The sequence below is a fragment of the Quercus suber genome, unplaced genomic scaffold (genome assembly GCF_002906115.3).
Source record: "Quercus suber isolate HL8 unplaced genomic scaffold, Cork oak 2.0 scaffold_558, whole genome shotgun sequence".
Taxonomy (NCBI): Eukaryota; Viridiplantae; Streptophyta; class Magnoliopsida; order Fagales; family Fagaceae; genus Quercus; species Quercus suber.
Window position 1 is genome coordinate 367149 of NW_027070005.1, and position 12686 is coordinate 379834.

General features: G+C 31.6%; 1 long non-coding RNA gene across 3 annotated transcripts; it reads left to right on the top strand.

Moving 5' to 3' along the window:
- The first annotated feature begins 6129 nt into the window (after positions 1–6129).
- Positions 6130–12686, top strand: LOC112031182 (uncharacterized). 3 transcript variants are annotated; one of them, XR_010625314.1, is made up of 5 exons: positions 6130–6496; positions 6642–6717; positions 7090–7149; positions 10241–10336; positions 11123–12686. It is a non-coding gene; the product is annotated as an uncharacterized LOC112031182 (long non-coding RNA). The 3 variants fall into 3 exon arrangements; XR_002884956.2 differs by having other exon boundaries at positions 12381–12686; XR_002884957.2 differs by lacking the exons at positions 10241–10336; positions 11123–12686 and adding an exon at positions 8130–8738 and having other exon boundaries at positions 6131–6496.

Sequence of the window (12686 nt, forward strand, 5' to 3'; positions counted from 1 at the left end):
TATTAACACTATTCATATTGCATTTAGTTATTATTCATACTAACTATTTATTTTGCATTTAGTTGTTATTTTTTTTTTTTTACGTATCTCAAGAATGAAGAAAAATAATGGATGGTAGTTGTTGTGTGTGAAGAAAGAGAAATAATTAAAAAAAAAATTAAAAAATTGATATTTTTAATCAAATCTAATTTAAAATAAATAATCTAATGTGAGGAGTTTTGAAAAGTGAGTATGTACAATAGGAAAAGTATGTTCTTTTGCTAAAATAGGTAGAAATTTTTGCACGAGTTTATGCGAATACTCTAGCCGTTCTATTCCAAATGCCATTTTAACATAATCTACTTTATCTATTTTTACACACCACTTTACAACACACCCTTCATTAAATCTTATATTCAACACATTAAAATAATATATTCAACAAATTATAAAATTCATTTTACTCTACAACCCATAAACCCAATAAAAAATTATTTCGCAACCCAAATCCATTGCCCACCATGACTACAACCCAAATCCAACTAAATTTACAATAAAAATCATCTCAAAAACCAACCCAAAGACAACCACAGGTAAAAATTAAATAAACCCACCACCATTAGAGGGAAAAAAAAAACACAAAACTTGAATACCATCACTGCAACAATCAACTGACCCATAACCACTAACCAGTAGCCAAAAGGGAGAGAGAGAGAGAGAGTCACAAGAGAAGTAGAGAGCCCAAACTGGGAGAGTGGAAGGGGCTTAGAGTGAGAGAGAGATCTAGATGGTGACTTGAGGTCAGCAACGTGGTGGCGAGATCGATGGCAGTAAGAGAGAGAGAGAGGAAAGTTGAATAAAAAAAGAGAACAAAATTTTAGCATTTGTTCCATATTGTTTTAGTAGAACGGTACTGTTCATTCATGCGAAAATTTTTAGCATTTGGAACATGTGAGGTGGTTAATTCGTTTTTTGGTACTTAGTGTGCTAAATGCTAAAATTTTATCATTTAACACACTTGATGCTAGTGCTTTTAATAACTTGATATATTTAATCAAAATAAACACCACAAATTAATCTAGTCTTCAAATTTTTTTTCCCTCATCTCAATATTATAAGGGGTATAAGAAACTGAAGATGGCGAGGTGAAAAATTGGATATAAAATAATTTGATGACAGTTTCCCTTAAATATGTTTCCTAATCCTTAACTAAAGGATTTCTAGGCAATTTTGCAGGCCAGGAATGGCAAATGAAACCCAAAGAAAGAGTCTTCTTCTTCTTGGAGTATAGTAACCCAAAGAAATGCTTAATCACTCATCATGACTAAAAGCTAGATATGAAAAAGAAATAGCATAAGAGAGACCAAAGAAGATGATTGCTTTAGATAAATGTGTCCCTTGCAGTTTTTACTGTCCCAAAAGGGAATATCCATTGGGACCCTGAAACTCATCATGGTTCATTTAGACCTACAAAAGTATGCATAGTTACAAATAAACTTGTCATGGTTCATTTAGACTTTACTACAAGTCCTGTCGTTTTTTCAAAGATGGCTTGATGCCATTTTATCTGAAAGTTAAAATGCAGCCCTAAACTTGGAATAGAATTAAAATTTGGAAATTTAAATAAACAGACTTTAACAATAAAATAAATATACATTTTTTACTAAATTTTCTATTACAGACAACTAGAGGGGAGAGAGAGAGACAAGAATGGATAGACAGCTGCACATTTTGAAGAATAGTCAGCTTGAAGAATGGATAATAGTGTTTTCTTTTTAACCGTTAGATCTTATGAAAATCAATTGCTATTAATAGGTGTAACTTTTATGGAGTTACATCAAGTGTAATTTGAACCTATCTCTCTCTCTCTCTATATATATATAGGACATTGTGAAAATAAAGGTTTTGGAAGGAGCTGCCATATATAAATATTTGAATATACATTTATATTTGAATAATTTACGATGTGGAGTGTTCATGAAAGGAGCTTAGCATGAATAAATGGACTAGATATATGTGCACGATATTTTCTTACGAAAAATATGATGTGTGCCCTACGTTTCAACTATCAAGGTCTAGAGCAACTTCAACTCAGATCAGATTACAGACCCATACGAAGACTATACACATTGACCAAGTTTATGAGTAGATACAATAGGTGTAATGTGAAAAGCATTTTGACAACTAACCACTTTAAGTTCAAATTTAATAAAAGATGAGTATTGACTTTATAAATAACTTTAACTTCAAATTTTCATTTTTCTCCACAAAAAAAAAAAAAAAAAGGTTCAAATTTGATAAAAGATGTGCATTTACTATATAGATAAAGTAAATGGTAAGTTAAAAAATTTATTAATTGTCTTGTTAAAAATGACTTTATTTTGGAATATCCCAAAATAGATTATAAAATTACTAACAATTTATTAATTGACTTGTTAAAAATGACTTCATTTTTTTTTTTTTGAGAAATTGTTCTAATAAAAACATATTTTATAACAATTTGTGGGGCACACCCCACACATTTTTTTTCTAATAAAAATAATTATTACCTTAAAATTTTGGGGAATTTTTATAATGGGGCCTTACCGCCTTAGGGAATGGCTTAACTAATCAGTCTAAAAGCCAGCCCTTTTTATATACCATAAATCACAATATATTAAATCAATATAATATGTTGCTTTACTAGAATTATTCTTAGGACAAAACCTAAGTAAAACACCTTAAACATAGTACATTAAAATTCAAACACATTATTGTATTGACCAATAAAACACAAATAATATTTTATTTTATAGGAAAAAAAATTATTATAAAACAAGGACAATTAGTTCCCGGATTGGTTTGAGAATCAATACACCCATATGTTTGAATTTGATTGGGTATATAATGCACTGCACTTAAGGTATTGTTACATAAATTTTGCCCTTATTCTTGTATAAGTGATCAATTCTAATTAATTTATTAAGAATCCAAAATCGATCTAAAAAATTTTGGGGCTAATACTTAGATGTTGCTGTACCAGTATCATTCTTTTTTCATTTTTTTTTTTTCCTTTTTCTTTTCCTTTTCCTTTTTTTTTTTTTTCTTTTTGTAAAAATTGAAAACTACCAGTTTCGTTCTTAAATTGCAGTAATATTGCCCCTAATCTAAAGGCGATAGGACAAAGGCAACAAGTGAATTGCCCTCCTGTTCAAAGCCATGGGTGTTGTGCACATGGGTGGGTACCATTTTGCATTTAGTTTTGACGTGTGAATTCAATTTTTTCACAGTTAGGTCTATAGATTGGTGGTTGAATTCATAAAATATTATTGGTGGTTGGGTCCAAAATCAAATATATCATATTCTTGGTGAGCTCAAATATATCATTTTGGGAGGTACTTTAGTCAGTTTTTAGGATTTTGGGGTTATTTTGGTCATTTTTTAGGTTTCGAGGGTGTATAGGTCTTTTTTCAGTATCGGGAGTGTTTTGGACATTTTTTTTTGTGTTTAGGGGGGCATTTTATTCATTTTTCAATTTATGGGGGTATTTTGGTCGTATTTAAGTAATCGAGGGTATTTTGGTCTTTTTTAGGCATGGGGGTACTTTGGTCATTTTTGATGTTTTGGGGCGTACTTTGGTCAATTTTTAGGTTTTTGGGGTTATTTTAGTCATTTTTTTAGGTTTTAGGGGTGCATTTGTCTTTTTCTAGGTATCAGGGGTGTTTTGGACAATTTTTTGTGTTTACAGGGGCATTTTGGTCACTTTTTTAATTTATGGGGATATTTTGGTCTTATTCAAGTAATCGAGAGTATTTGGGTCTGTTTCAGGCACAAGGGGTACTTTGGTCATTTTCGATATTCTGGGGGGTATTTTGGTCATTTTTTAGGTTTCGAGGGTGTATTAGTCTTTTTTTGGGTATTAGGGGTGTTTTGGACATTTTTTTGCGTTTACGGGGCATTTTGGTCACTTTTTCAATTTATTGGGGGTAATTTGGTCTTATTTAAGTAATTGAGGGTATTTTGGTCTTTTTTGATGTTTTGGGGAGGTACTTTGGTCATTGCTCAAGTTTTAGAGGGGTACTGGTCATTTATTAGGAGAAATCCCTATTCTTAAAAGTGCCAGGATAGGTCTTCCCCAGAAGGGAATGGAGTAACCCTATTCCAGCACTTCTAGTGCGCTGGTATAGGTGTACCCTATTCCAGCGCTTTAATAAGCGCTGGGATAGGTCTCCCTCAGAAGGGAATGGATTAACCCTATTCCAACGCTTTTAGATCACTAGTATAGGTTACCCCTATTCCAGCACTTTATAAAGTGTCGGGATAGGTCTCCCTAGAAGGGAATGGAGTAATCCCATTCCCATGCTTTTAGAGCACTAGGATAGGTTATCCCTATTCTAGCACTTTCAAAAGCGCAGGGATAGGTTTCCCTATAAGGGAATGGAATAACCCTATTCCAATGCTTTTAAAGCGTCGGGACAGACTCTTTTCAAAAAAGAAAATAATTTTTTTAAAAATCGATAAATCTAACCTATTGCGGCGGTTATAAAACGCTGCAATAGGGCCTCTTATACCAGCTGTTTTGGAAACCACCGCTATAGGCCTCCTATTGCAGCGATTTATGAAGTGCTGATTTTAAGCTGCAGTAATAGGGTGTCCTACACAAGCGGTTTCTAAAAGCGTTGCTATAGGTTAACCTATTACGGCGTTTGGAAAGCGCCGGGAAAAAAACGTTGGTGTAGGACGATTTTTTCGTAGTGAGTAATGTGTTTTAAAACCAAAGACTAAAAAAAGAACAAAAGAGTTTATGTAATCACAATTCACGTTGATAGAAGATGTCTTCTATAACAGATTTGACTTATTCTATTTATGAAGATTATTTTTTAATGGCATAGCATGTGAAAAAGGTTCACAATTTTTCTATATGAACACGATAAGCTTAGGAAAAAAAAACAAAATTATTGTGGTTAGAGCCATCGGCCATGTGACAAATATAATAATGAAAGCATGGTTTTAGCCATAGTATGGTTTGAATACAAGGAAGAATGAGATGGAAGAAAAAGGTTTTGGTTGAATGTGTTATTTTAGAATTATCCTATACTAATTGCCCTTGTTCTTTCTTGGATTCCATGTGCTGGTTGATCACATCCTAAGAATTGCTTTAAGTCTTGCACCTGTGACTCATTCCAAGTATGGAAATCAGTATTTGATATTTAGATTATTAAAGTGCCCCCTCTTTTTCATTTGGAAACTAAGATAATTTACTAAATTTTGTTTGCAAATGAGAATGTACTTGTAGTAGTAACATTTCAACAAAGATCACAACTCACAAGTGATGCTTAATATGAATACTCGAGGGTAGAAATTAATGGCTATATATTTTGTACACTACCAAGAGAATTAGTCTAATTATCGCAATAATTTTTTATTTTTTTTTTGGATGAACATTTTCACAATAATTTGGGTGGTCCAATCAGCTCAATAATATGTATAAAGTTTGACTTTTTTGAGTAATCTAATTTATGCATGTTTTTCATGTTTCAAAAGATTTTGATGGGCTCCCAATGTAATAAGCATATAATATTATGAACCTGATAATAAATATCATAGGTAATTATTAATGTTGGGTTGGTGACTAATCGCTGACTCCCATCTACTTGGGATTTGCATGAAGTAGAATCATTGTTATTGTAGTCACTATTACAATAAATTGAGGTGGGAATAGGGTTGGGAATTCGATTATGAACTGGGAAGCATTAATAGGGAATGCAATTCAATTAGTGAATGCAATTGATCTATGGTTTCGAAGGACTAGTGCGACTGTAATCAACCAAGCCGATTATGAACAATTTGAGTTCAGTTCGATAAAAATTTTGTTTATGTTTATTTGTTTATAAATAAGTTAAGTTTGAGCTTTAGTTTTAGGCTTGTTTAATAAACAAGCTAAGCCCATGAAAAAAAAATTTGTTCACGAACAAGCTCGTGAGCTATTAGACTTGATACAAAACAATTCAAGTATAACTGGCTATCTAAAATTCAGACACATATAATTTTAAAAAGTGATACATTACATTGTTTAGTAACGCTATAATACTGTTTAAAAGCGATAAATTATAAAGGTTGACTATGTTAAAACACTGTTTGGAGCCTCTTGGTATAAAAGGAAACTAACCGCTTAAAAAAGAGAAAAAAGAAAAAAGAAAAAAACATTACTACACGGAGAAATGAGAGAGAGATCGAGAGAAAAGAGAGACAAGAGTAATAGAGAGGCAGAGATAGAGAGGCTATGAAGACACGGAGAAAGAAACAGAAAAAGAGAGAGGCGATCCTAGGACACAGAGAAAGAATAGACCGCCTCTTTGTTTCTGACAAAATGCCTCTCTGTTTCTCTCACTAAGATCAGAGTTCATTCGCCATTTTGATTTTACCAGAGAAAGAAGCAGAAGAAGGAAGACGATATCGGCTTCAACGTCAAGAACGAAAAAAGTCCCCTTTGCCCACAAACAACGCCTCTGATGGGTTTTATTCTTTTTTTTTTTAGGTAAATTAGATCTATTATATGCATTCAATTTTTCCAATTTGGTTCTAGATTTGGATTCAAAAATTAGGGCTAAGGAAATCAGGTTTTAAGGTGACTGTCTTTTCGCTTCCTTTTCAATTTTTTAACACCGATGCTTGTGATCTAGAGATAAAGAAGGAGGAAAAAATAAAGCTTGCGATACATAGATGAGAAGGAGATGGGCATTGAGAGAACTACCACCGGTAAGTTTTTCTTTTTTTCATTCTTTCTTAGATCTGGGTATGGGAATGAAATATGAATTAGTTTTGAGAAATTTGGTTGTATTGATTTTTGTTTAGGTATTTGGGTAACATTAAGTTTTGATTTGATTTTTTGAAATTTGGGGTTATATATGATTTAGGTTTGAAGAGGGCAAAAATAGAGACATAAGAGAGAAGGAGAGAGTTCTCCATTCCCATTTATTTTTTCAATTTCTTGGGTTTTTTTTTGTCGATTATTGTTTTTTTGGTTAGAATTTTGTTCCTGTTTGGCCGTTTTTTTTTTCTTCGTTTGCCACTGAAATTAATTTCTGAATTGTTTTTTTCTTTTTCTTCTGTTTCTCCCTCCAATTGCAGAATACCGTTTCCTTGTGCCAGATAAAGACATTGGGACTTCTACAATAAGAGAATTAAAAGGTACTGTTGGATTTTAATTTCTTTGGTTCTACTAGAATTAAGATTCTTAATGAATGCAAATATTGAAGTTTTCTCTTTACATTTGAACTCACATGACTCAATTTGGATTGTGGTTTATCATGTTTAAATAAGAAAAAATAAATTTTGAATTGTAATGTAATTAATATTTGCATTCATTGTTACTATTTGTCTTTTACTATATGTTTGTTTGATGTTTTTGAGTTACTTTCAAATTCTTGAGTGAATATTTGTGGTCCATTGGTATGTTGGTGAGACCCAACAGTTGTGTTTTTTAAAGCATTAGGAATTGAATAACACAATCCAAAAGAATTTAGAAGAGTCATGAAAGTTGGTACTAAAGACAAAGAAAAAAAGGAAAATCAAAATGTTAAATTCTGAAGCTTCTATAATTACTCATTTGAAGTTCAAACCAGATTCAAAAAATTGGTTTGTGGTTTATAACATTTCTATTTTTACTGACTGTGTGTTTCCCTGTACCTGTTTTTTAAATTTTGGTTTATGTTGTCTTTCATTCTAGTTTTCGGTATTTATGGATTTCTTTGTTTTTTGCTAGCTTTGAAACAATATTTTGCTAGATTTGGATCCATACTACTAGACTTATTGTTAGTTACTTAAAGTTCAGTGGTGTATAAAAGTACACGCATTTGAAACTTTTGATTAAATAAGTAAAAGAACATAAATGTTGCCTAAGAAGGGTTAGCAAGAAAAATGATAATTATGTCAGTTGAATAATCCCAATTATTTTCTGTCTCTATCATTGTTGGGCATGGAAAACACAGATTGACTATGCTTCCAACAATCTCCGCTTTCAGTGGTACCTTCAACCTCTCTCTCTTAAGGATTTTCTATTTTTGTTTTTTACAAATCAATTTTTCCTTGGTTTCTCAATTCCCATCAAACTATTCGAAGAAAGGCTTGAACTAAATTTTTGGTCAATTGTTTCTTAATTCTGATTTTAGTTTAAGGTGAGTGGAAGCATGAAGGCAAGCAAATGTAGAAGTTGTCCGGGAAGCCAGACGTAAGATAAAGCTTAAGAGATAAAGCAACACGACAAGCATTAGGCCATTGTGATTGAACAAACATGAGGCAATGTTTAGTACTATGTAGTGCCATGTTATTGAGATATCTACGACTGCATGAGAATTGTGTTTTCTCATGTAATCTTGATGTTATGAGTCTAATGTTGCACTTTAGATCCTCTCTATATCATCAATGCCTGATTAATATGGGTCCAGCTATCAATGGTGGTTAAAATTGTTTGCCAATTGTAATGTTCATTTTTACTAAGGTTGCATGCTTTTTCTAAGGATAGGGTTACCATTGTTGTTAGTGCTCAAATGTAAGACTCAAGTAATATTCCTTTTTCCTTTTCCTACAAACAGAGCGGGAATTGATATGGTTGCTTGGATTTAAAGTGTTTCTTTTGATTTTGATTTTGATTTTTTGAGGATAGCTGAATTTAAGTTTGATTTTTCCTTTTATTTTATATTTGGGGTGGAAAATGTAATTGGGCTATTTGCGTGCCTTTTTCCTTCTATATCACATAAGAATTACACATTGTTTTGAAATTCATAAGTGTATATTTGTCACATAAAATAGAGTCTCATTTTCCCTTTTCCTTTTTCCCTTTTTCTTTTTAATTTCGGTGAGATGAAATTTTAAGATTAAGCAGCTCACAATTGGTGGAATTATTTTGAATTGTAGTTTCATTTTAATCTTTGATTAAAGATGCTTTGGAAGTGATAGTTTATGGTAACATGTAATCTCTCTCTTCCTTCAGGTTAGTCACTGTTCTGACTTCTGATGCTTAAAGAGATTATTTGTACATATCCCAATCTCCACATTAGACACTCCTCTTTTTTAGAGAGTATGGGTCTGTTTGGATTGAACTTATTGTTGCTGAAATTGAAAACTGAAAACTGAAAACTGAAAACACTGTAGCAAAATAATTTTTAAATGTGTAAATAGTACCGTGGGACCCATTTTTAATATTTTTTAGTGAGTGAACAGTGCTGTAAACAGTACTAAACAGTGCATGAATAGTGTTTTTTTCCTGCACAGTAAAATAATGTGATTTTACTGTTCACTGGCAGGGAAAAAAAAAAAAAAACGAAAACTCAAACGTGGATGCACACTGAAAACGCAGAGGCCAAACGCCCTCTATATCTCACTAATTTCTTTCATTATTATATTCTGTTATGGAGTATAAATTCAAGTGAAAAACCACATTGCATTGCTAACCCGTGCAATGCACGGAATAGTTAGCAAATGCTAAATAAATAAATAAAAAGTAAAGAAACATCTACGAAAATTAACAATATCAAAATTTTATTTTATATATATATATATATATATCAAACAGAATGACAGCCAGTGCAGAGTTCCAAACCCAATGATTTATCAAAGTTTGTGCACAAACTCAATTATACAGATACATAACTTAGGTTGGAAGAATTAAGCAAAAGTGAGGATATAAGGATCAATGGCCATGGAATATAAAAATATATACAGTTGAGATGGGAAACAACAAAGGCGAATTCATTCCTCTTTTTTCTTTTGGGTTTGATTCTTTATTTATTTAATTTCATTAATTAGTAGTGCAGATTTTACAACTAGAAGTGAAATTTAGAAGTGAAATTTAAGAATACTATGCCACACGTTTAGTGGGGTGATTGATTTTCTCTATTTGGTAAACCAAATTTGGTTCAACAGTTGGAGTTCAATTCTGTTTTGATTGTTTGTTATTATTTTAGATTGAAAAGGCAGAAATTGTATTATCATCAAAAAGAGAAGTATGAAAAGTATAACGTGGATTCCTGTAGGACATGATCCAAGCCAACACAGTGGCTTAGGCTCTAGGAAAAAAAAAATAGGGAAAGAGACAGTATAACTATCATAGATTTGACCACTAAGTCCCAAAAGCCCATAGTGTTAAATACCCACAAAAAGCCTCTGGTAGTCATCAAACAGTGTTGTTTCAATTGTTCATTAATGGATTGCCTTCAATGTGTTTGATTATAGTTGTGAATAACTCTCACACTACTCTGTTTCAAATTATATCGTCTTGAAGCAACCAAGGTTTAGAAGATGGAACACTTCAAGTCTTGAAGGATGGGGTTTCAACTTAGTCAAAGGTGATGCAAGTGCAAGGAATTGGTGAAGGAAGGTACTGCCATTGCTAATGTTTCTTCATACATTTAGATTGTTGTTCCATTCCTCAATATATTTGTCTCTTTCAGTATATGTTGTCAATGTTGATCTTAAGGTTAGCAACTGTGGTTTTTGAAATAAAGTGACTCCATGAGACCTTTAGTTGGTATTTTAGGCCATCTTGAATACTTATATATTAAAGGCTTTTTTACCTCAAGGTTAGCCGTTGTGGTTTTAGAATAAAATAGCTCTATAAGTCCTTCAGTTGGTATTTGTTGGCCGTCTTGACATCAATGCAATACTTAGCTTAAAGGAATTTTTAATGTCTATATTACTATATATGCATTGCTGTTGGTGTGCTGCCCTATCATGGTTGATGATAAAAATAATGATTGGCTCTAGCACCCAGTAAAGGCAGATGGGTATAATCTGTTTTGACCTTGGTAAAATTATTGATTAATCTAATTAGATACTTCCCAAAAATTCTTAGCATCAAAAGCCGAGGAATCAATGCCTTTTCACAAAAACCAGTTGAACCAGCTCTCTCTCTGCTTGATGATTTTTTAAGGTAGAACAAACATGCTGGTCCAATATATGTGAATACCAAACAACAAATGACAAAACATTGGATGTCCATGAATTGATTCTCACCAAAATCTTATCTATTATAGGGCTGCAACTTATTGCCCATAGCTTCAAAAAATTTGATAAACTGGAATTGGTTTGTTATCCATTTATGCTTTTGACAATATTTGATTCATGATAATTATAGCTACTAAAGTTTTCTAAATTTCTATTTTAGGATTTTATAAAGTTACAAGAAAGGTTAATTTTAGAGATACCTCAAGCCAAATAGCAACAAAATTTGCTTTCAGAAGGTTTAATTGTTTTCTCTCTCTCTCCATGAGATATAAACATTTTTATGTATTTTCCTTCTTTTGTACATGTTTATGACACAAGTTGTTATCCTCTAGGTAGGGGAAAGTGATGTACTTTATGGAATGTTAATTTATGGTTCAAAACTTTGGTAGTTAGGAGGACTAGAAAAACTTTATTTTATTTTTTTGTCTGCAATATTATAGATTCATATTTCAAAATTTCTTTTCCTTAAATCAATGGTTGTGTTGTAATTTTTAACTAAATTATTTGACCCATAAATTTATGACTATTTATGTTTTCTATGTTGGTGTTTTAGCTTTGCTTGAACTTGCAAGAAGCATAATTTCAGATATATCTGAAGGCTTAAGCCAAGGGTTTGCATCTAAAAGATATAATTTTTTTTTCCTCCGTGTGGGATGTAAATGATCACATAATAACTTTTAAAGTGGAATATAGACTTCACAAGTCTATTTGCTCAGAGCTATACACCTTAAGTGAACAAATATTGGTCGCCTTAGTATAAATTTTAAGTCGAAAAGAAAAAAGGTGTTTTGCATATGCATAATAAATTAGATAGTTAATTTTCTATTATATATATGAGGAAATAATCTCATTTTAATATATATATATATATATATTTTTTTTTTGGAACTATAATGTTTAATGTTACAGACTTCTTCATCTCTACCAAAGCCCCCAACTCCTTAAAGTCTGCAACAGTTTCTATTCATATGAATTAAATATTCTATACACTATCTAAAAAAGAAATTTTGAGCCCATTAATGATGATTATCATTTCTTAAGCATTCATTTATATATGTCAAATTTTGAGAATAGTATAAAGTATTAAGTAATCAAATTTAGACTAGCAAAATAAACCAATTCCATTTCTTATGAAGTTAGTTCATTTTTTTTTAATGGCAAATTATTACTTTCTTTAGTATCTCGATACTATGAACTTTGTTTTTCCTCCCTTTTTTTTTTTTTTTTATAATGGCAGATTATTATTTTCTTTAGTGTCTCAATACTATGAACTTTGGTTTTTTCCCCTTTTTTTCTTAATTCCATTCAAAGTTTTAGAAGAGATGCTTGAATCAAATGTGTTTGATTGGGTTTTACAAATTTTTGTAGATTAGCTTTGATTTTGGGAACATCAAAATTTTCTCACTATTAACGTGCAGGTATAAAGAAAAGAGATGAGATTCTGGAAAGAGAATTCTTGAGTCAAAAGATTGTCATAGTATTGAGCAACAGTGATAGCTATTGTGGTTGCTATAGTCTTCTGTGTAAATTAAATGCCTACAACATAGATAAATGTGGCAATAGTGTTTATTGAATAGTGTATGATCAACAAGATACATTAGAGGAAAAAGTGGATTTGTGTAGTGAGGCTGATTTACAATTTAATATGAAGTTGTATATAAAATTGAATTCGGAGTTTGGCTTTGAGCCAGTAAAAATACAAAGATTGCCATTGTCTTTGCAAA